The following is a 21,537-nucleotide window of genomic DNA, read 5'->3' as shown; positions in this document are numbered from 1 at the left end:
TCTTTGTGTAGAGAAAGGCCATTGATTTGTTTGAGTTAATTTTATATCGAGCTACTTTACCGAAGCTGTTTATCAGGCTTAGGAGTTCTCTGGTGGAATTTTTAGGGTCACTTATATATACTATCATATCATCTGCAAAAAGTGATATTTTGACTTCATCTTTTCCAATTTGTATCCCTTTGATCTCCTTTTGTTGTCGAATTGCTCTGGCTAGGACTTCAAGTACAATGTTGAATAGGTATGGAGAAAGTGGACAGCCTTGTCTAATCCCTGATTTTAGAGGGATTGCTTCAAGCTTCTCACCATTTACTTTGATGTTGGCTACTGGTTTGCTGTAGATTGCTTTTATCATGTTTAGGTATGGGCCTTGAATTCCTGATCTTTCCAAGACTTTTATCATGAATGGGTGTTGGATCTTGTCAAATGCTTTTTCCGCATCTAATGAGATGACCATGTGGTTTTTGTCTTTGAGTTTGTTTATATACTGGATTATGTTGATGGATTTCCATATATTGAACCATCCCTGCATCCCTGGGATGAAACCTACTTGGTCAGGATGGATGATTGTTTTGATGTGTTCTTGGATTCGGTTAGCAAGAACTTTATTGAAGATTTTTGCATCAATATTCATCAGGGATATTGGTCTGAAGTTTTCTATCTTTGTTGGGTCTGTTTGTGGTTTAGGTATCAGAGTAATTGTGGCTTCATAGAATGAGTTGGGTAGAGTACCTTCTGTTTCTATTTTGTGGAATAGTTTGTGAAGAACTGGGATTAGATCTTCTTTGAAGGCCTGAAAGAACTCTGCACTAAACCCATCTGGTCCTGGGCTTTTTTTAGTTGGGAGACTATTAATGACTGCTTCTATTTCTTTGGGGGATATAGGGCTGTTTAGATCATTAACCTGATCTTGATTCAACTTTGGTACCTGGTATCTGTCTAGGAACTTCTCCATTTCATCCAGGTTCTCCAGTTTTGTTGAGTATAGCCTTTGGTAGAAGGATATGATGGTGTTTTGGATGTCTTCAGGATCTGTTGTTATGTCTCCTTTTTCATTTCTGATTTTGTTAATTAGGATGCTTTCCCTGTGCCCTCTAGTGAGTCTGGCTAAGGGTTTATCTATCTTGTTGATTTTCTAAAAGAACCAGCTCCTTGATTGGTTGATTCTTTGAATAGTTCTTCTTGTTTCCACTTGGTTGATTTCACCCCTGAGTTTGATTATTTCCTGCCGTCTACTCCTCTTGGGTGAAATTGCTTCCTTTTGTTCTAGTGCTTTTAGGTATGTTGTCAAGCTGCTAATGTGTGCTCTCTCTAGTTTCCTTTTGGAGGCACTCAGAGCTATGAGTTTTCCTCTTAGAAATGCTTTCATTGCATCCCATAAGTTTGGGTATGTTGTGGTTTCATTTTCATTGAACTCTAAAAAGTCCTTAATTTCTTTCTTTATTCCTTCCTTGACCAAGGTATCATTGAGAAGAGTGTTGTTCAGTTTCCACGTGAAGGTTGGCTTTCTATTATTTATTTTGTTATTGAAGATCAGCTTTAGTCCATGGTGATCTTATAGGATGCATGGGACAATTTCAATATTTTTGTATCTGTTGAGGCCTGTTTTGTGACCAATTATGTGGTCAATTTTGGAGAAGGTACCATGAGGTGCTGAGAAGAAGGTATATCCTTTTGTTTTAGGATAGAATGTTCTGTAGATATCTGCCAGATCCATTTGATTCATAATTTCTCTTAGTTTCTCTGTGTCCCTGTTTAGTTTCTGTTTCCACGATCTGTCCATTGGTGAAAGTGGTGTGTTGAAGTCTCCCACTATTATTGTATGAGGTGCAATGTGTGCTTTGAGATTTACTAAAGTTTCTTTAATGAATGTGGCTGCCTTTGTATTTGGAGCATAGATATTCAGGATTGATAGGTCCTCTTGGAGGATTTTACCTTTGATGAGTATGAAGTGTCACTCCCTGTCTTTTTTAATGACTTTGGGTTGGAAGTCAATCTTATCAGATATTAGAATGGCTACTCCAGCTTGTTTCTTCATACCATTTGCTTGGAAAATTGTTTTCCAGCCTTTCATTCTGAGGTAGTGTCTATCTTTTTCTCTGAGTTGAGTTTCCTGTAAGCAGCAAAATGTTGGGTCTTGTTTGTGTAGCCAGTTTGTTAGTCTATGTCTTTTTATCGGGGAGTTGAGTCCATTGATATTAAGAGATATTAAGGAAAAGTAATTGTTGTTTCCTGTTATTTTTGTTGTTAAAGTTGGCATTCTGTTCTTGTGGCTGTCTTCTTTTAGGTTTGTTGAGGGATTACCTTCTTGTTGTTTCTAGGGCGTGGTTCCTGTCCTTGTATTGGTTTTTTTCTGTTATTATCCTTTGAAGGGCTGGATTCGTGGAGAGATAATGTGTGAATTTGGTTTTTTCGTGGAATACTTTGGTTTCTCCATCTATGTTAATTGAGAGTTTGGCTGGGTATAGTAGCCTGGGCTGGAATTTGTGTTCTTTTAGTGTCTGTATAACATCCGTCCAGGATCTTCTGGCTTTCATAGTCTCTGGTGAAAAATCTGGTATAATTCTGATAGGCTTGCCTTTATATGTTACTTGGCCTTTTTCTCTTACTGCTTTTAGTATTCTATCTTTATTTAGAGCATTTGTTGTTCTGATTATTATGTGTCGGGAGGTATTTCTTTTCTGGTCCAGTCCATTTGGAGTTCTGTAGGCTTCTTGTATGTTCATGGGCATCTCTTTCTTTAGATTTGGGAAGTTTTCTTCTATAATTTTGTTGAAGATGTTTGCTGGTCCTTTGAGTTGAAAATCTTCATTCTCATCCACTCCTATTATCCGTAGGTTTGGTCTTCTCATTGTGTCCTGTATTTCTTGGATGTTTTGAGTTAGGATCTTTTTGCATTTTACATTTTCCTTGATTGTTGTGCCGATGTTCTCTATGGAATCTTCTGCACCTGATATTCTCTCTTCCATCTCTTGTATTCTGTTGCTGATGCTGGTATCTATGGTTCCAGATTTCTTTCCTAGGGTTTCTATCTCCAGTGTTGCCTCATTTTGGGTTTTCTTTATTGTGTCTACTTCCCTTTTTAGGTCTAGTATGGTTTTGTTCATTTCCATCATCTGTTTGGATGTGTTTTCCTGTTTTTCTTTAAGGACTTCTACCTTTTTGATTATGTTATCCTGTTTTTCTTTAAGGATTTGTAACTCTTTAGCAGTGTTCTCCTGCAATTCTTTAAGGGATTTTTGTGCTTCCTCTTTACTGTCTTCTACCTGTTTAGCAGTGTTCTCCTGTATTTCTTTAAGTGTGTTATTAAAGTCCTTCTTGAAGTCCTCTACCATCATCAGGAGATATGCTTTTAGATCCGTGTCTAGCTTTTCCGGTGTGTTGGGGTGCCCTGGACTGGGCGAAGTGGGAGTGCTGGGTTCTGATGATGGTGAGTGGTCTTGGTTTCTGTTAGTAAGATTATTATGTTTACCTTTCGCCATCTGGTAATCTCTCGGGTTAGTTATTGTCGTTGTCACTGTTTAAAGATTGGAGCAGAAACTGTGTTCCACTCACCAGCAGTCTCAAAATCCTGTGGCGGGGGTCGTGGGTAGCTGGCGGTACCCCGGTGCTGGTCCAGCCGGAAGAGGCCTGTGGTCCTACTCAGGCCAGTTTTCTGCTTCCCTAACTAATGCAGTCTCTGGTCCCGCGCGCAATTGGATTGTAGCAGAAGCTGTGTTCCACTCTCCAGAAGTCTTAAGATCCTGTGGCAGGTGTTGTGGGTAGCTGGCGAGTGTCAGCCGACCCTGGGCCCTAGCTACCCCGGTGCTTTTCTGATTTGAAGAGGCTTGTGGCCCTACGTAGGCCGGATTTCTGCCTCCCCAACCAAAGCAGTCTCAGGTCCCGCGTGATTGGACTGGAGCACAAGCTGTGTTCCACTCACCAGCAGTCTCAAATTCCTGTGGCGGGGGTCGTGGGTAGCTGGCGGGTGTCAGGCGACCCTGTGCTGTAGCTACCCCTGTGCTGATCCAGCCGGATGAGGCCTGTGGCCCTACTCAGGCCGGTTTCTGCTTTCCTAACTAATGCAGTCTCAGGTCCCGCACACAATTGGATTGGAGCAGAAGCTGTGTTCCACTCACCAGAAGTCTTAAGATCCTGTGGCGGGTCTTGTGGGTAGCTGGCGAGTGTCAGCCGACCCTGCGCCCTAGCTACCCCGGTGCTTTTCTGACCGGAAGAGCCAGTGTACTCATATACATGAAATAAAAAATAAATCTTTAAAGTGGACTTGCTGAGTAAAGATTCTTGGTAAGGCTGAAATGTTGGAGGTATGTATGTCTCTCTCACACACAAAAGTAAAGTTACATGAAAACAAACACAGAGGCAGCACCCTTTTGGGGCCCGCAGACATCAGGCACCCTCCCAGCCGGAGGACAGTGGTCCCCCCCTGCACGGAAGCCCTCTGCCTCAGGAGAAGGGAGCACCCTCTTGGTTCTGGGACTCCTCCGAACTTAGGAACTTAGTCTGCACAGGTGAGAGTGTGCACCACAGAGGCAGACAGCTTCTGGGACAGGCGGGAGCCACAGAGCCACTGAGGCAGCACCCTTTTGGGGCCCACAGACAACCAGCACCCTCCCAACCAGAGGACAGTGGTCCCGCCCTGCACGGGAGCCCTCTGCCTCAGGAGCAGGGAGTGCCATCTTGGATCCAGGACTCCGCCGAACTTAGGAACTTAGTCTGCACAGGTGAGAGTGTGCACCACAGAAGCTGGCAGCTTCTGTGACCTGCCAAAGCAACACAGCACCTGGGAAAGGTCCTGTTTTGGGCCTGTTTCTTCAGCCAGGAGGAGGTCCAAACATCAGATATCTGTGCACCTTCCCTGTAAGAGGAGAACTTGTCAGCAGAGAGTGCTCTAACCACTGAAAATCAGAGGAGAAAGCCTGTCTCCCAGTTCTGCTGATAGACAGTAATCAGAATCACCAGAAGAACAATCTCTAAACAGAGACAACTATAACAACTCCAGAGATTACCAGATGGGGAAAGGTAAACGTAAGAATCTTACTAACAGAAACCAAGACCACTCACCATCATCAGAACCCAGCACTCCCACTTCGCCCAGTCCAGGGCACCCCAACACACCTGAAAAGCTAGACCTGGATTTAAAAGCATATCTCATGATGATGGTAGAGGACATCAAAAAGGACTTTAATAACTGACTTAAAGAATTACAGGGGAACATTGCTAAAGAGTTACAAGTCCTTAAAGAAAAGCAGGATAACACAATCAAACAGGTAGAAGTCCTTAAAGAAAAACAGGAAAACACATCCAAACAGATGATGGAAATGAACAAAACCATACTAGACCTAAAAAGGGAAGTAGACACAATAAAGAAAACCCAAAATGAGGCAACACTGGAGATAGAAACCCTAGGAAAGAAATTTGGAACCATAGATGCGAACATCAGCAACAGAATACAAGAGATGGAAGAGAGAATCTCAGGTGCAGAAGATTCCATAGAGAATATCGGCACAAAAATCAAGGAAAATGGAAAATGCAAAAAGATCCTAACTGAAAACATCCAGGAAATCCAGGGCACAATGAGAAGACCAAACCTACGGATAATAGGAGTGGATGAGAATGAAGATTTTCAACTCAAAGGACCAGCAAACATCTTCAACAAAATTATAGAAGAAAACTTCCCAAATCTAAAGAAAGAGATGCCCATGAACATACAAGAAGCCTACAGAACTCCAAATAGACTGGACCAGAAAAGAAATACCTCCCGACATATAATAATCAGAACAACAATTGCACTAAATAAAGATAGAATACTAAAAGCAGTAAGAGAAAAAGGCCAAGTAACATATAAAAGCAAGCCTATCAGAATTACACCAGATTTTTCACCAGAGACTATGAAAGCTAGAAGATCCTGGACAGATGTTATACAGACACTAAAAGAACACAAATTCCAGCCCAGGTTACTATACCCAGCCAAACTCTCAATTAACACAGATGGAGAAACCAAAGTATTCCACGAAAAAACCAAATTCACACATTATCTCTCCACGAATCCAGCCCTTCAAAGGATAATAACAGAAAAAAACCAATACAAGGACGGGAACCAAGCCCTAGAAAAAACAAGAAGGTAATCCCTCAACAAACTTAAAAGAAGACAGCCACAAGAACAGAATGCCAACTTTAACAACAAAAACAACAGGAAGCAACAATTACTTTTCCTTAATATCTCTTAATATCAATGGACTCACCTCCCCAATAAAAAGACATAGACTAAAAAACTGGCTACACAATCAAGACCCAACATTTTGCTGCTTACAGGAAACTCATCTCAGAGAAAAAGATAGACACTACCTCAGAATGAAAGGCTGGAAAACAATTATCCAAGCAAATGGTATGAAGAAACAAGCTGGAGTAGCCATTCTAATATCTGATAAGATTGACTTCCAACCCAAAGTCATCAAAAAAGACAGGGAGGGGCACTTCTTACTCATCAAAGGTAAAATCCTCAAACAGGAACTATCAGTTCTGAATATCTATGCTCCAAATACAAAGGCAACCACATTCATTAAAGAAACTTTAGTAAAGCAGAAAGCACACATTGCACCTCATACAACAATAGTGGGAGACTTCAATACACCACTTTCACCAATGGACAGATCATGGAAACATAAACTAAACAGGGACACAGTGAAACTAACAGAAGTTATGAATCAAATGGATCTGGCAGATATCTACAGAACATTCTATCCTAAAACAAAAGGATATACCTTCTTCTCAGCTCCTCATGGTACCTTCTCCAAAATTGATCGCATAATTGGTCTCAAAAGAGGCCTCAACAGATACAAAAATATTGAAATTGTCCCATGCATCCCATCAGATCACCATGGACTAAGGCTGATCTTCAATAAAAAAATAAATGATAGAAAGTCAACCTTCACGTGAAAACTGAACAACACTCTTCTCAATGATACCTTGGTCAAGGAAGGAATAAAGAAAGAAATTAAGAACTTTTTAGAGTTCAATGAAAATGAAGCCACAACATACCCAAACTTATGGGACGCAATGAAAGCATTTCTAAGAGGAAAACTCATAGCTCTGAGTGCCTCCAAAAAGAAACTAGAGAGAGGACACATTAGCAGCTTGACAACACACCTAAAAGCACTAGAACAAAAGGAAGCAAATTCACCCAAGAGGAGTAGACGGCCGGAAATAATCAAACTCAGGGGCAAAATCAACCAAGTGGAAACAAGAAGAACTATTCAAAGAATCAACCAATCAAGGAGCTGGTTCTTTGAGAAAATCAACAAGATAGATAAACCCTTAGCCAGACTCACTAGAGGGCACAGGGAAAGCATTCTAATTAACAAAATCAGAAATGAAAAAGGAGACATAATAACAGATCCTGAAGACATCCAAAACACCATCAGATCCTTCTACCAAAGGCTATACTCAACAAAACTGGAGAAACTGGATGAAACGGAGTAGTTCCTAGACAGATACCAGGTACCAAAGTTGAATCAAGATCAGGTTAATGATCTAAACAGCCCTATATCCCCCAAAGAAATAGAAGCAATCATTAATAGTTTCCCAACCAAAAAAAGCCCAGGACCAGATGGGTTTAGTGCAGAGTTCTATCAGACCTTCAAAGAAGATCTAAGCTGGGCATGGTGGCACACGCCTTTAATCCCAGCACTCGGGAGGCAGAGGCAGGCAGATTTCTGAGTTCGAGGCTAGCCTGGTCTACAGAGTGAGTTCCAGGACAGCCAAGGCTAAACAGAGAAACCCTGTCTCAAAAAAAAAAAAAAAGATCTAATCCCAGTTCTTCACAAACTATTCCACAAAATAGAAACAGAAGGTACTCTACCCAACTCATTTTATGAAGCCACAATTACTCTGATACCTAAACCACAAAAAGACCCAAGAAAGATAGAAAACTTCAGACCAATATCCCTTATGAATATTGATGCAAAAATCCTCAATAAATTTCTTGCTAACCGAATCCAAGAATACATCAAAACAATCATCCATACTGACCACGTAGGTTTCATCCCAGGGATGCAGGGATGGTTCAATATACGGAAATCCATCAACGTACTCCAGTATATAAACAAACTCAAAGACAAAAACCACATGATCATCTCAGATGCAGAAAAAGTATTTGACAAGATTCAACACCCATTCATGAAAAAAGTCTTGGAAAGATCAAGAATTAAAGGCCCATACCTAAACATGATAAAAACAATCTACAGCAAACCAGTAGCCAACATCAAAGTAAATTGTGAGAAGCTTGAAGCAATCCCTCTAAAATCAGGGACTAGACAAGGCTATCCACTTTCTCCATACCTATTCAACATTGTACTTGAAGTCCTAGCCAGAGCAATTCGACAACAAAAGGAGATCAAGGGGATACAAATTGGAAAAGATGAAGTCAAAATATCACTCTTTGCAGATGATATGATAGTATATATAAGTGACCCTAAAAATTCCACCAGAGAACTCCTAAACCTGATAAACAGCTTTGGTGAAGTAGCTGGATATAAAATTAACTCAACCAAATCAATGGCCTTTCTCTACACAAAGAATAAACAGGCTGAGAGAGAAATTAGGGAAACAACACCCTTCTCAATAGTCACAAATAATATAAAATATCTTGGCGTGACTCTAACTAAAGAAGTGAAAGATCTGTATAATAAAAACTTCAAGTCTCTGAAGAAAGAAATTATAGAAGATCTCAGAAGATGGAAAGATCTCCCATGCTCATGGATTGGCAGGATCAACATTGTAAAAATGGCTATCTTGCCAAAAGCAATCTACAGATTCAATGCAATCCCCATCAAAATTCCAACTCAATTCTTCAACGAATTAGAAAGTGCAATCTGCAAATTCATCTGGAATAACAAAAAACCTAGGATAGCAAAAACTCTTCTCAAGGATAAAAGAACCTCTGGTGGAATCACCATGCCGAACCTAAAGCTTTACTACAGAACAATTGTGATAAAAACTGCGTGGTACTGGTATAGTGACAGACAAGTAGACCAATGGAATAGAATTGAAGACCCAGAAATGAACCCACACACCTACGGTCACTTGATCTTGGACAAGGGAGCTAAAACCATCCAGTGGAAGAAAGACAGCATTTTCAACAAATGGTGCTGGCACAACTGGTTGTTAACATGTAGAAGAATGCGAATCGATCCATTCCTATCTCCTTGTACTAAGGTCAAGTCTAAGTGGATCAAGGAACTTCACATAAAACCAGAGACACTGAAACTTATAGTGGAGAAAGTGGGGAAAAGCCTAGAAGATATGGGCACAGTGGAAAAATTCTTGAATAGAACAGCAATGGCTTGTGCTGTAAGATCGAGAATTGACAAGTGGGACCTCATGAAACTGCAAAGCTTCTGCAAGGCAAAAGACACCATCAATAAGACAAAAAACCACCAACAGATTGGAAAAGGATCTTTACCTATCCTAAAATAGATAAGGGACTAATATCCAATATATATAAAGAACTCAAGAAGGTGGACTCCAGAAAGTCAAATATCCCCATGAAAAAATGGGGCTCAGAACTGAACAAAGAATTCTCACCTGAGGAATACCGAATGGCAGAGAAGCACCTGAAAAAATGTTCAACATCCTTAATCATCAGGGAAATGCAAATGAAAACAACCCTGAGATTCCACCTCACACCAGTCAGAATGGCTAAGATCAAAAATTCAGGTGACAGCAGATGCTGGTGAGGATGTGGAGAAAGAGGAACACTCCTCCATTGTTGGTGGGATTGCAAGCTTGTACAACCACTCTGGAAATCAGTCTGGCGGTTCCTCAGAAAATTGGACATAGTACTACTGGAGGATCCAGCAATACCTCTCCTGGGCATATATCCAGAAGATGTCCCAACCGGTAAGAAGGACACATGCTCCACTATGTTCATAGCAGCCTTATTTATAATAGCCAGAAGCTGGAAAGAACCCAGATGCCCCTCAACAGAGGAATGGATACAGAAATTATGGTACATTTACACAATGGAGTACTACTCAGCTATTAAAAAGAATGAATTTATGAAATTCCTAGACAAATGGATTGACCTGGAGGGCATCATCTTGAGTGTGGTAACACAATCACAAAGGAACTCACACAATATGTATTCACTGATAAGTCGATATTAGCCCAAAACTTAGGATACCCAAGATATATGATACAATTTGCTAAACGCATGAAATTCAAGAAGAATGAAGACCAAAGTGTGGACAATATGCCCCTTCTTAGAATTAGGAACAAAACACCCAGGGAAGGAGTTACAGAGACAAAGTTTGGAGCTATGATGAAAGGATGGACCATTTAGAGACTGACATATCCAGGGATCCATCCCATAATCAGCTTCCAAACGCTGACACCATTGCATACACTACCAAGATTTTGCTGAAAGGACCCAAATATAGCTGTCTTTTGTGAGACTATGCCGGGGCCTAGCAAACACAGAAGTGGATGCTCACAGTCAGCTATTGGATGTGTCATAGGGCTCCCAATGGAGAAGCTAGAGAAAGTACCCAAGGAGCTAAAGGGATCTGCAACCCTATTGTTGGAACAACATGATGAATAACCAGTTCCCCGGAGCTCTTGTCTCTAGCTGCATATGTATCGAAAGATGGCCTAGTCGGCCATCACTGGAAAGAGAAGCCCATTGGACATGCAAACTTTATATGCCCCAATATAGGGGAATGCCAGCACCAAAAGAATGGGAATGGGTGGGTAGAGAAGTGGGGGGGTATGGGGGACTTTTGGGATAGCATTGGAAATGTAATTGAGGAAAATATGTAATAAAAATATTAAAAATTAAAAAAAGAAAACAAACACAATCCTTCAGTAGTGTACTTTACATGTATCCTTCAAGGGTTTCATGGGCAAAAAGTACAGGTCATTAGCTGTCCCTTTTCTTAACTATTTAGCTTGATTATCTCATACATAGCTACAAAGTCCCTTCTTCACCACCCTCAATGCTTTAGAAAATCTTCATTTTAATCCAAACATCTATTTTCCATGCAACATATGCAAGCAAGTTGCCATGGACCCTGTTTCTTTAATATCAACAAAGAGCAACTCCTGAATCAAAAACATTTTATAGAGATCATCATATTTTAAATATCCAGCTTGTATTTACAACACTCTAAACTTCATGGAACGTTGAGTATGAAATTTTAGTATCCAGATCTTAAGCTGCTGAAAGGCCAACCCGGTCTGCCCAAGAAGCCCTGCCCTTAATGGACTACACTACCATTGGGTGACATAGTGTTGTAGATGGTAAAATTTCACTCACTATCAACAGACATTCATCTGTCTTCCCCAGGTGAATTCCACTATCTTGTTAGAAATATGAATTCTAGTTGTGATCACCAAAGCCTATACCCACAACTGAGAAAAGCCAAGAAAACATAATTAAAAGAACATTTCTTACTGGTATTTGTTTGTTTATTTGTTTGTTTTGTTCGTGTTAAAATAATACTAGAGGATGGTGTAATATATTGTTTCTTGGATTTTTTGGTTGATTGTTTGCCTGTTTGTTTGTGGCACAGCATTGTGCACACCAAGTTGGGCATGAATCCTGATTCTCCTGTCTCCATCTCCCAAGTGTTAAGATCATAGCATGCACCACTATCACATCTGCCTTTAAGATATTATTTCCATATTTTACTTTTGTGCTTTTAAACCTTAGGCTATTATACTTAAAAAATTAAGTTACTACAAGTTTTCTTATGTTGATTATTTTGCTTACATCATAATATACAAACACCAGGGAGTCAAATAATGTATAAGGTAGTATATGAATTTAATGAAAATTAGAAGAAAAATAGTCCTCATATAGCAGCTTTTACATTCAAAAACATTTTTAGAAAACATCAAACTATCTACCTTAATAAAATTTGAGAAATGAGAATAATTTAACATATTGAATACAAAAGTGCTTTTAAACGTTTGACGTTAATATGCAACAATATAATTGCTTTCTTAATCTCTTCCTTATTTTTCAGAAAAGAAATATTTTACACAAAAAGATGACAGGTTAATTCACCAAATAACAATGAGAAAGTAAATAGCAGCCACTGTGAAAGAGAATCAGGAGACAGGAAAACAACCAGGCAATGACACCACACCACAGGGAAAACAGCATCCCCACCAAGAGAAACTAATTGCCAAGCCACTGTACAAAACCTCTTTGTTACTGGAAGAAAAAAGTGACCAGTAAAATAAACTTTGTTTTTCTTTCCAAATCTTGAAATTGCCAAATGATATTTGAAAAGCATAAAAATTTAAAGACTAACAAATGCTGATATAATTGAGGCAGCTCTAATTTTTCTCCAAGATAATTTCTAAAGCAGTTAATAGGCCAGTTACATAAGACAAACATGCCTAAAGTATTATAAGGATCTACATTTTCTTAAATATAACAATTATTTTGACAGAAACTAGGAAAAAATTGCATACTCAACAGTCTTTTGTTGGCTCTGAGAATTCGTCTCCTTCCAATATGATGATGTCTTGCTATCTCTCTATACATCAGTCATATAGCTATCTCTTGTCATTTACTATTTTGTTTTGGCTTGCTATATTCTTAATAAAGTCAACTCAGTCAAAGCCCAATGACCATATTCAATAGTACTGTTGATAGATGCTACCCAAATATTACAATACCACATGAGACAATCCTGCCACCCACATGTTCATGTATGCCATCAACAGTCTCCAAAGGTCTTCGTTAACATGACTAAAGAGCTGATTTCAAACTCACTTGCATCTGTTTGACATCTTTTATCATTGTATCTTTAAATAAGGTATCTGTGACAAATCTTCTAGCATGGTGTGCACCTAGAGAAATTCAGGTTTCTCATTTCTATTTCCTATTGGTTATCAGTACAACCAGCACCAGGTAGAGTAACGAAGTAGACAGTTTCTGCACTTGCTGCATATTTTTTCAAGAGACCATGCTCAGAACAGCATCATGACGGTTGCCACCAGCCTTTTCCATTCTTCACTGAAGCAGACAGGTCACAATATAGGCATACTGGCTCTGGCAGCACAGAACATTCATGCAACACTGCAAAACTACAGGCTGAAAACCTTTCAGGCCGACAAACACCACATAGTGAATACAAGACTTTCATGATGGAATCAGCTCTGAACATTGTTCCTTTTCTAAAAAACATATACACACAATCTTTGGGGGAATACACATGGCATCTGCAGCTGGGGGCTATAGCTCAAATGATAAAAATGCATACAGGAAGCCCAGGGTGCAATACCCAGCACCACACAAACTAGGCAAAGTAATGCCTGCCTATAATCCCAGCAATTCATAGGATTAGAAATTCCAAGTCCTCTTAGAGTCTACCTTGAGTTACCTGAGATCCTGTCTCACAACCCCAACAAGAAGAAATCCACAACAAAGCTAAACCATAAGACAACTTGTTCACTTAGAAGTCTTAAGTATAAAATACAAAGTCCTGTGTGCTTTTTAATATTTCAATCTCTTTTTTTTATATCTATCTCCTAAGTGAATCTCATCTCTATTCTAAATTCCTTGATATTGCAGTTACAGCAATTAAATTAATGAAATGCTTTTAATATAGTCATAAGTGAACACCCACAATTCCTGCTTCTTGAGATCTGCTATAATTGCTTTTATGTCCCACTGCACACTTCCAAATACCCATAATTCCATTTCTAAAATGATTGCAAATATTCAGGGACACAAACTCCACCTTCTGACTTCTTTAATCCTTCTTTCTTTTGTGTTTGGCTCAGCTCCTCAGATGCTACTATAACCTAACACATACACATACCTAACATGTAACACATACCTGCTCACTTGCCCCATGGTTTCCTGAAGGTTTGGGGAAAGCCCACTAAGTAAGAGTTTGATTTCAGCAACTAAAACAACATGAACCTTTAGACATCTCCATTCTTGACCTCTGTTTTATAAAACATGAAATTCATCTTCACTATTTTTTGCTGGCCTATTTTCTTTGACTTCCCATCTGATCCTGTCATGCATTAGTTAATGTGATTTTAATGTATGGTAACTGGCATATAATATACTCACATACATTCTAAAAAGATTGTGCAATTTAATCTTAGAGTCACTCTCCATAACACAGTGATTTCCAAGAAGGATTTAATTAAACACCACTTTACTCATCCTCATTGATACGTCTATAAAACATAAAATATATCCAATAAGTATTGGTATAATAATGAGATGGTACTATGGCTGCTACTTTACCTTTTATTTGATATATACATGGATACCTAAATGATCCTTTAAAGTTAACATGTGCAGTCTGCAGTGGTTTGAAAGAGAATGCCTCCCATAGGCTCAAATATTTAAATGCCTGATCCCCAGTTCACTAATTGGGAATATTTAGGAGGGATGGCCTTGTTGGAGGAGGTGTGACAGTAGGCATGGGCTTTGAGTTTTCCAAGTCCCTTGCCATTCCTTGTTAGCTTTCTCTGCCTCCTACTTGAGGCTTAATGATTTAAGCTCCAGCACCACACCTGCCTGCCTGATGCTGTGTTTCCCACCAGGTTGTTCACTGACTCGCACTCTGAAGCTATAAGCTTCATGATCTCTTTCTTTTGTAGTGTGTTGGCCATGGTGTCTTCTGGAAGCAATAAAAAAGTACCAAAACCACACAGCCCTACCACATTTTTGGTTATTCTCATTCTCTTTCTGTCTTACTTCCTCCCTATGCCCCTCTCTCTGCTAGAATTTTAGAGGCTGGCCTAGCCTGGGCTCAAATTCAAAAATCCTTTTGCCGTAGCCTTGCGAGTACTGTTGGAGATACAGGTGCATGCAGCCATTAACTTGGTGGGTTGTAGTAGGAATCCAGAACTGATTCAAGTGTAAAAGAAGTGTTATTGGAACCAGAAGCTGGCATAGATGGTCCTCGAAATTGGCAACAATTTCAGAAATCCACCAAGAGTGTTCACATACGAGGGAGAGCATGAAATCAATGTTATTTAGGTCTTAAGGGTATAATTTTCTAACCTTCCTTGGATGGCTATATGCACATATTTAATGTCAATTGACCATGTCCAACCTGCTCGGTAGGCCTTGACCTTCTGATCCAGCTGACTTCACCCACTGAGTACTGGAATTTCAAGTGTGTACCATCATGCCTGCCCTAAAACACGTTTTGACATAAGAAGTGAGATAGAAACAATATTATTTTCCAAATCATCACTTGTCCAGGTTTACATCTTTGGGAGCTTCTACACTGTTAGATTTCCCGAAGGTGTTTTTGAATGGTCTCTAGTATTAGCTGTTCCCTCCTCTACCCGGACTCCCATCCCCCACCTCACTGAACTTGGTTAATATTTGTTATTTAAAAGGATGAAACGAAATTGAGTTGATAGGGAAAGGGGCATTGTTTGGGAGGAGTTCAGGGAGGGGAGAATATGACCAAAATACATTGTATGAAATTCTCAAATAACTAAACTTTCAAGCAAGTAAAGAGAAACACTTACCCCTCTAGAATGTGAGCTTTTTGCGGGAAAGATGAGTCCAGAGACTGAAAACATTGTGTACACAGAAAACTGGACTTTGACTCTTTTTTATTCTGCTCGCAAGTGAGTCTATGGTTACTCTAGCGGTAATGTATTCCAGAAAAAGTGCTGTACTACTGTAGATTTAATTTTTTTGTATATTGAGTTTAGTTCCTATTCTTTTTTTACTTCTCTCCCTTCCATTTCCTACTTATATGTACTAATTTTTAGCAGGTATGATAACAAATACCAAAAATGCCCCTTAGGAAGAAGTTAAACCTTTCATCCCATGATTCCAAAAAGGCAGCTTTAATGCCTGGAAGTAAATTATGCAGCTACTTATACTCATCTTAAATTATAAGTGGGAAGGATCATGTAGCAGTGCTATTTTTTGACTGGAAATTTTCCCTCTGTAATAGACATTTTATGTTCAAAATGTATATACATAAAGACACATGCATTTAATCCCAGCACTTGGGAGGCAGAGGTAGGTGTATTTCTGAGAATTCGAGACCAGCTTGGTTCTACATAGTGAATTCTAGGACAGCCAAGGTTACATAGTTGGACTCTGTCTCAAAAACATATATATATATGTGTGTGTTTGTGTGTGTATATATACATGTGTGTGTAAAATGTAGTTCATATCAGAAAAAATCAGTGTGTTCATGATTTTACTTTTTTTAAAAATATTTTTATTAGGTATTTTCCTCATTTACATTTCCAATGCTATCCCAAAAATGATTTTACTTTTGTAAATTATAAACAAAATATTCAGGGTCCAATCATTACATACAGATACAAGTATTGATTGTATAAGGACATGAATACTTACAAAACTTAATGTATATTTTTGTGTAATGCACTATGGAAAACATGCTCATTCATACAAATAAGCAGCTACATAATATGTCATTGTCTGACTGTACTATAAGTATTCAATCTTTTTCTAATAAGGATATTAATGTTTTCAGTCTCTTGCTACATTGAACATTCTGCTTTCTGTATATTTTATACTATTAAAATTTTTATAGAACATATTCATAAAGATTGGTTGATAGATCTGATTGCACATTCATGTTAAAATTTAATACAACTAAGGTTTGCTTTTTCCAAATTACTATAGTTAGTGTCACTTTTATCAGCCATAGAAGAACTACCTGTTTTCATATTGTTGACAGCACTAAATTCTGGCAGTTTTACTGCAGTAAACAAATGCAGGAAAGCATAAAATGATAAACATGGGTAACAAACATTATCAATATGAATCCAAATAAGAAAGAAAGCCATTGCACTCATTTCAGAAACCTACCTGTGGTACTTGGTAGCCTACTGTCATGTAAAAGTGGGTAAGATATCCAATCTTCCAAAACCGTGGGTTTGTTTTGACAGTCTGTGAACTTTATAATGTGGGTGCTATGGTAGTCCCAGCCCTAGTGTCTTATGCTGAGGAGGCAGAGAGAGCAATATCACTGTGTGATTCAGGGCTTAGAGAGCAGCTTGAGCACCTGCAAAGTTCCTCAATCAAAACCCAAGCGCATTCACATAGAATGCAAATCTTTGCTTGGCTTCTTAGGCTTATCAAGACCTTTGTAAGATTCATTTCTATTGTTTCATAAAAACAATAGTTTAAGCTTGCCAGTTGCTCTGTGTTACTAAATTCTGTAAATATATAAGTTTATCTAGGGGCCTACAAATGTATACCAAAGTTTGATCCCAATTTTCAACTGCTATCAGTTGTGTGTGTGTGTGTGTGTGTGTGTGTGTGTGTGTGTGTGTGTGTGCATACTCACACATGCGTGTTTACAAATATAAGCATGCCTTTCCTTGGTCATGTATCTAGAAATGAAACTGCTTGGTAACAAGGGAGGGCCACTCAGTGTACTAGACACAGTCAATCAGCTTTTGAATTAGAGAAGGCTCTTTCTAAGCTGGGTGGTCCTGATGCAGTTCTTTAATCCCAGCTCTCAGATGAATTCCAGGACATCCAGGGCTACACAGAGACATCTATCTCTGAAAAACAAAGAAAGAGTGGAGAGGAGCAGAGGGTGGGGGTGGGGCTCTTTTCATTCAAAAACATAATCACCAACTATCTGAAAGCCAACTTGTAAGTGCAGAAAGGACTAGAATGGAGTCAATACTTTACTTTGTATTGAGAACCAAAGAAATTTTAACAGAAAGAAAAATATTTGTATTATAATACTCTAGTACACTATTTAATTTTAAAAGTTGAGTTTAAAAACCAGTAGACAATTTGGTGCTTCAAAATGGTTTACATAAATCAGAATGGGAAATCCTTTTTACCCTTATTTAGTTGAATAAGAGAACCTGCATTTATCTTAGCTATTTTTTCTTTAATATAAGAACAGGTTCCAAAGATAGAACATACTAATAGAAATCCAATAAGAAAATTAAGTTTCAGGTTTATTAACACATCTCTAAATGAGCCAGTAAGATTCACTGGGAATCCAGCTCTTCTTTTTACACATGAACATATATGTGTCTGTCTTTGTATGCGTTTGTGTATGTATGTGTGTGTGTGTGTATATTCATGCATACATAATAATATATATAAGCATGTATGTATGTATGTATAATTTTCCTGTTCATCTACCAAAGTTGTTGAAAATCTCAAGTAGACAGTGTTTTAAAAAGATGCTTAAAATATTATATGAGACATGATCTTAATCACCTTTCCCATATATTGCCTATCTCTACCTTTGGTCACATCACCATGTCCCTTTTAGTTTAATTTCTAGTAAACACAAATGGTGCCCAAACAAAATTCACATTGTTTGCAAGAGAATTAAACCGATTCACAAAGACAGCCAATGTAGGTTCTCTCTGAAGAATCTAGATTTTTTTCCCACATTTTTATTAGATATTTTCTTCATTTACATTTCAAATGCTATCCCAAAAGTCGCCCCTTCTCCACCCTGCTCCCCTACCCACTCACTCCCACTTCTTGGCCCTGGCATTCCCCTGTACTGAGTCATATAAAGTTTGCTAGACCAAGGGGCCTCTCTTCCCAATGATGACCAACTAGGCCTTCTTCTGCTACATATGCAGCTAGAGACATGAGCTCTGGGGGTACTGATTAGTTCATATTGTTGTTCTACCTGTAGGGTTGCAGACCCCTTCAGCTCCTTGGGTACTTTCTCTAGCTCCTATATTGGGTGCCTTGTGTTCCATCCTATAGATGACTGTGAGCATCCACTTCTGTATTTGCCAGGCACTGGCAAAGCCTCACAGGAGACAGCTATATCAGGGTCCCTTCAGCAAAATCTTGCTGGCATATGCAATAGTGTCTGGGTTTGGTGGCTGATTATGGGATGGACCCCCGGGTGGGGCAGTCTCTGGATGGTCCATCCCTTCGTCTTAGCTCCAAACTTTGTCTTTGCAACTCCTACCATGGATATTTTATTCCCTATTCTAGGGAGGAATGAAGTATCCACACATTGGTCTTCCTTCTTGATTTTCTTGTGTTTTGGAAATTGTATCTTGGGTATTCTAGGTTTCTGGGCTAATATCCACTTAACAGTAAGTGCATATCAAGTGACTTGTTTTGTGATTGGGTTACCTCACTCAGACATGGAAATATATGGAAACTCCCAAAAGACTTGCAGAAAAGTGGTGGGGAATAATATCACTGAATAAATATAATTGAAATAAATTATATGCATTTATTAAAATGTCATAATAAAACCCACCATTTTGTACAACTAATATGTAATAATCCTTTTTTAAAAAGAAGGTAAATATCAAAGGGAAAAATATTAGGATGTCCATGATCTGTAAGTTAAATCTTAGGTAAATGTAATCTCAGTCATTTTTGCCAATGTACATTCCCATAAAAATGTACAAGCCAGTACTAAAATTCATATACAAATACAGACCTAAGATTATCCAACATGGATAACATAAAAGAAAAAGTTTGGGTGATGACTATATATAGTAATCAAGAAAGAGTGACAGGGCCATGGTAGATCAACAAAATAGCCTAGAAATTTTCCCAATAAATAGAGTCAGTTGATTTTTAACAAAGATGGCAGGAAATTTTGTATTGAAGACAAAACAGTTGCATTAAAATAAACAAAGTATATAAATACAGATATCAATTGAGATGAATTAGAGATACACATTTAGAAGTTCAAACTATGAACTTCCCAGAAAAGCAGCTGTTCCTGTCTTAGAGTACACATAACATAAGTCATTAAAAATAACATAATACTAAAGGAATATTAAAATACAAAAATAAAGTGGACTCCAACAAAACTAAAAAAAAATTATTTGGTACTGCCTGAATAACATACTGTGCTGTTATGCTATGCATTACACGTACATATACTCACATCCACACATAAACATGCATTTACATTCAGGTTTAAAAAATATCTATCACAACTCTTAAAAGACATAACTAACAATACAAAACCAATTTAAAATTAGGTGGTGCAAGCAGATAGGCATTTGTGGGAAGTACATGAATTATGGATAAGCACTTCGGAAATGATTGTCACTGGGGAAATGCAAATTATGAGCACCAGGATAACGTTAAAACCCGAACCCACCACCAGTATCTCATGTGCAAAGATAAGAAGTGGCTGGATCTCACACAGATCAAGTGGGATGGTAATCATTTGGGAGATGTTTTGGACATAATACATTTCTTACAAAATGTGCCTCAGCTTATTCCACCACTTAGTAAGTTAAATGCTAGGCATTCCCTAATGGTCATGAAAATACCTGTCCATAGAAAACTCAAAAGATATTTATATCCAATTTCATCTTAGTGCTAGTGGAAAGGAAAATGGCTGAACGCCTGCTTTTGATCCCTTACTTTTTCCTTCATTGCCCCACTTGAAGCTTTTGCATCAGCTGTCTCCAAGCCTACACAGCAGACAGAGCAGAAGGAAAACTGTCTTCCAGTAACCTCCACATTCATGCCTCCACCCCTCCCCGCAGGCGGAAGCCCATGAGGAACTGATTCACTAATCCATCTGGAGGAAGGAGAAAAAGTTCGCCAGAGATATGGGCTACTGGTAGACTGAAAGACAGAACACTCCAAGATTTGGGGTCTCTTCTCCTCCTGGGAGCTTGTACTGCTAGCTAATCTTAATTTTGCTTTGGCCTGAATTTCACTGTCCTTAATTTTTTCATACACAGGAGTTAATCTAAACTCTAGACAGTAATAATAATAACCCCAAACTTGTAGTACCCTTATATCTACCAAGAGAAAAATGTCATAAATGTAGCACCCTTACACAGTTGACTATACCCCAGCTATTAAAATAATAAAAGAAACATTAATACACCTCAACAACATGGATGAATCTCCAAATGTAAAGAGTGACAGAGAATAAACAAGTCTAGCACACCATATGAACTGCTGTGAATTCTCTGTAAATGTTATTTTAGCAGAAAGCTAACAAGCAGGAATTTGATTCTGAGTCCAGGGTGACTGTGGTTGCAGTCATGCTGCAGAATTGGGGAGCATCTTCCAGTGAGTATGCACGCATTGGGCACACCCACTCTTGTTCAACAGGAAACTCCCACTGGATGGGGCCAGCTGTGTTCAACTCCTGTCATTTATCTCTCCGTGCTTTCCTTCATACAGAGAACAAGGACTCACTTAAAATTAGGACTTTCTCACACACAATCCTGCATTTGAAAGAAGAGCAATAGCTAGTTATTTCATGAAATTTTTAGGCAAATGGATGGAACTAGAAAATATCTAGAATGAGGTAACACAATCACAAAAGAACACACATGATATGCACTCACTGATAAGTGGATATTAGCCCAAAAGCTCAGAATACCCAAGATACAATTCACAGACCATATAAAGCTCAAGAAGAGGGAAGACCAAATTGTGGATACTTAGAAGGGGGAACAAAATACCCACAGAAGAAGATACAGAATCAAAGTGTGGAGCAGAGACTGAAGGAAGGGTCACACAGAGACTTCCCCAACTGGGGATCTATCCCATATACAGTTACCAAACCCAGA

Source organism: Mus caroli, unplaced genomic scaffold, assembly GCF_978045245.1.
Source record: "Mus caroli unplaced genomic scaffold, Mus_caroli_1 scaffold_3, whole genome shotgun sequence".
Lineage (NCBI taxonomy): Eukaryota > Metazoa > Chordata > Mammalia > Rodentia > Muridae > Mus > Mus caroli.
Note: the sequence above shows the minus strand (reverse complement) of the source record.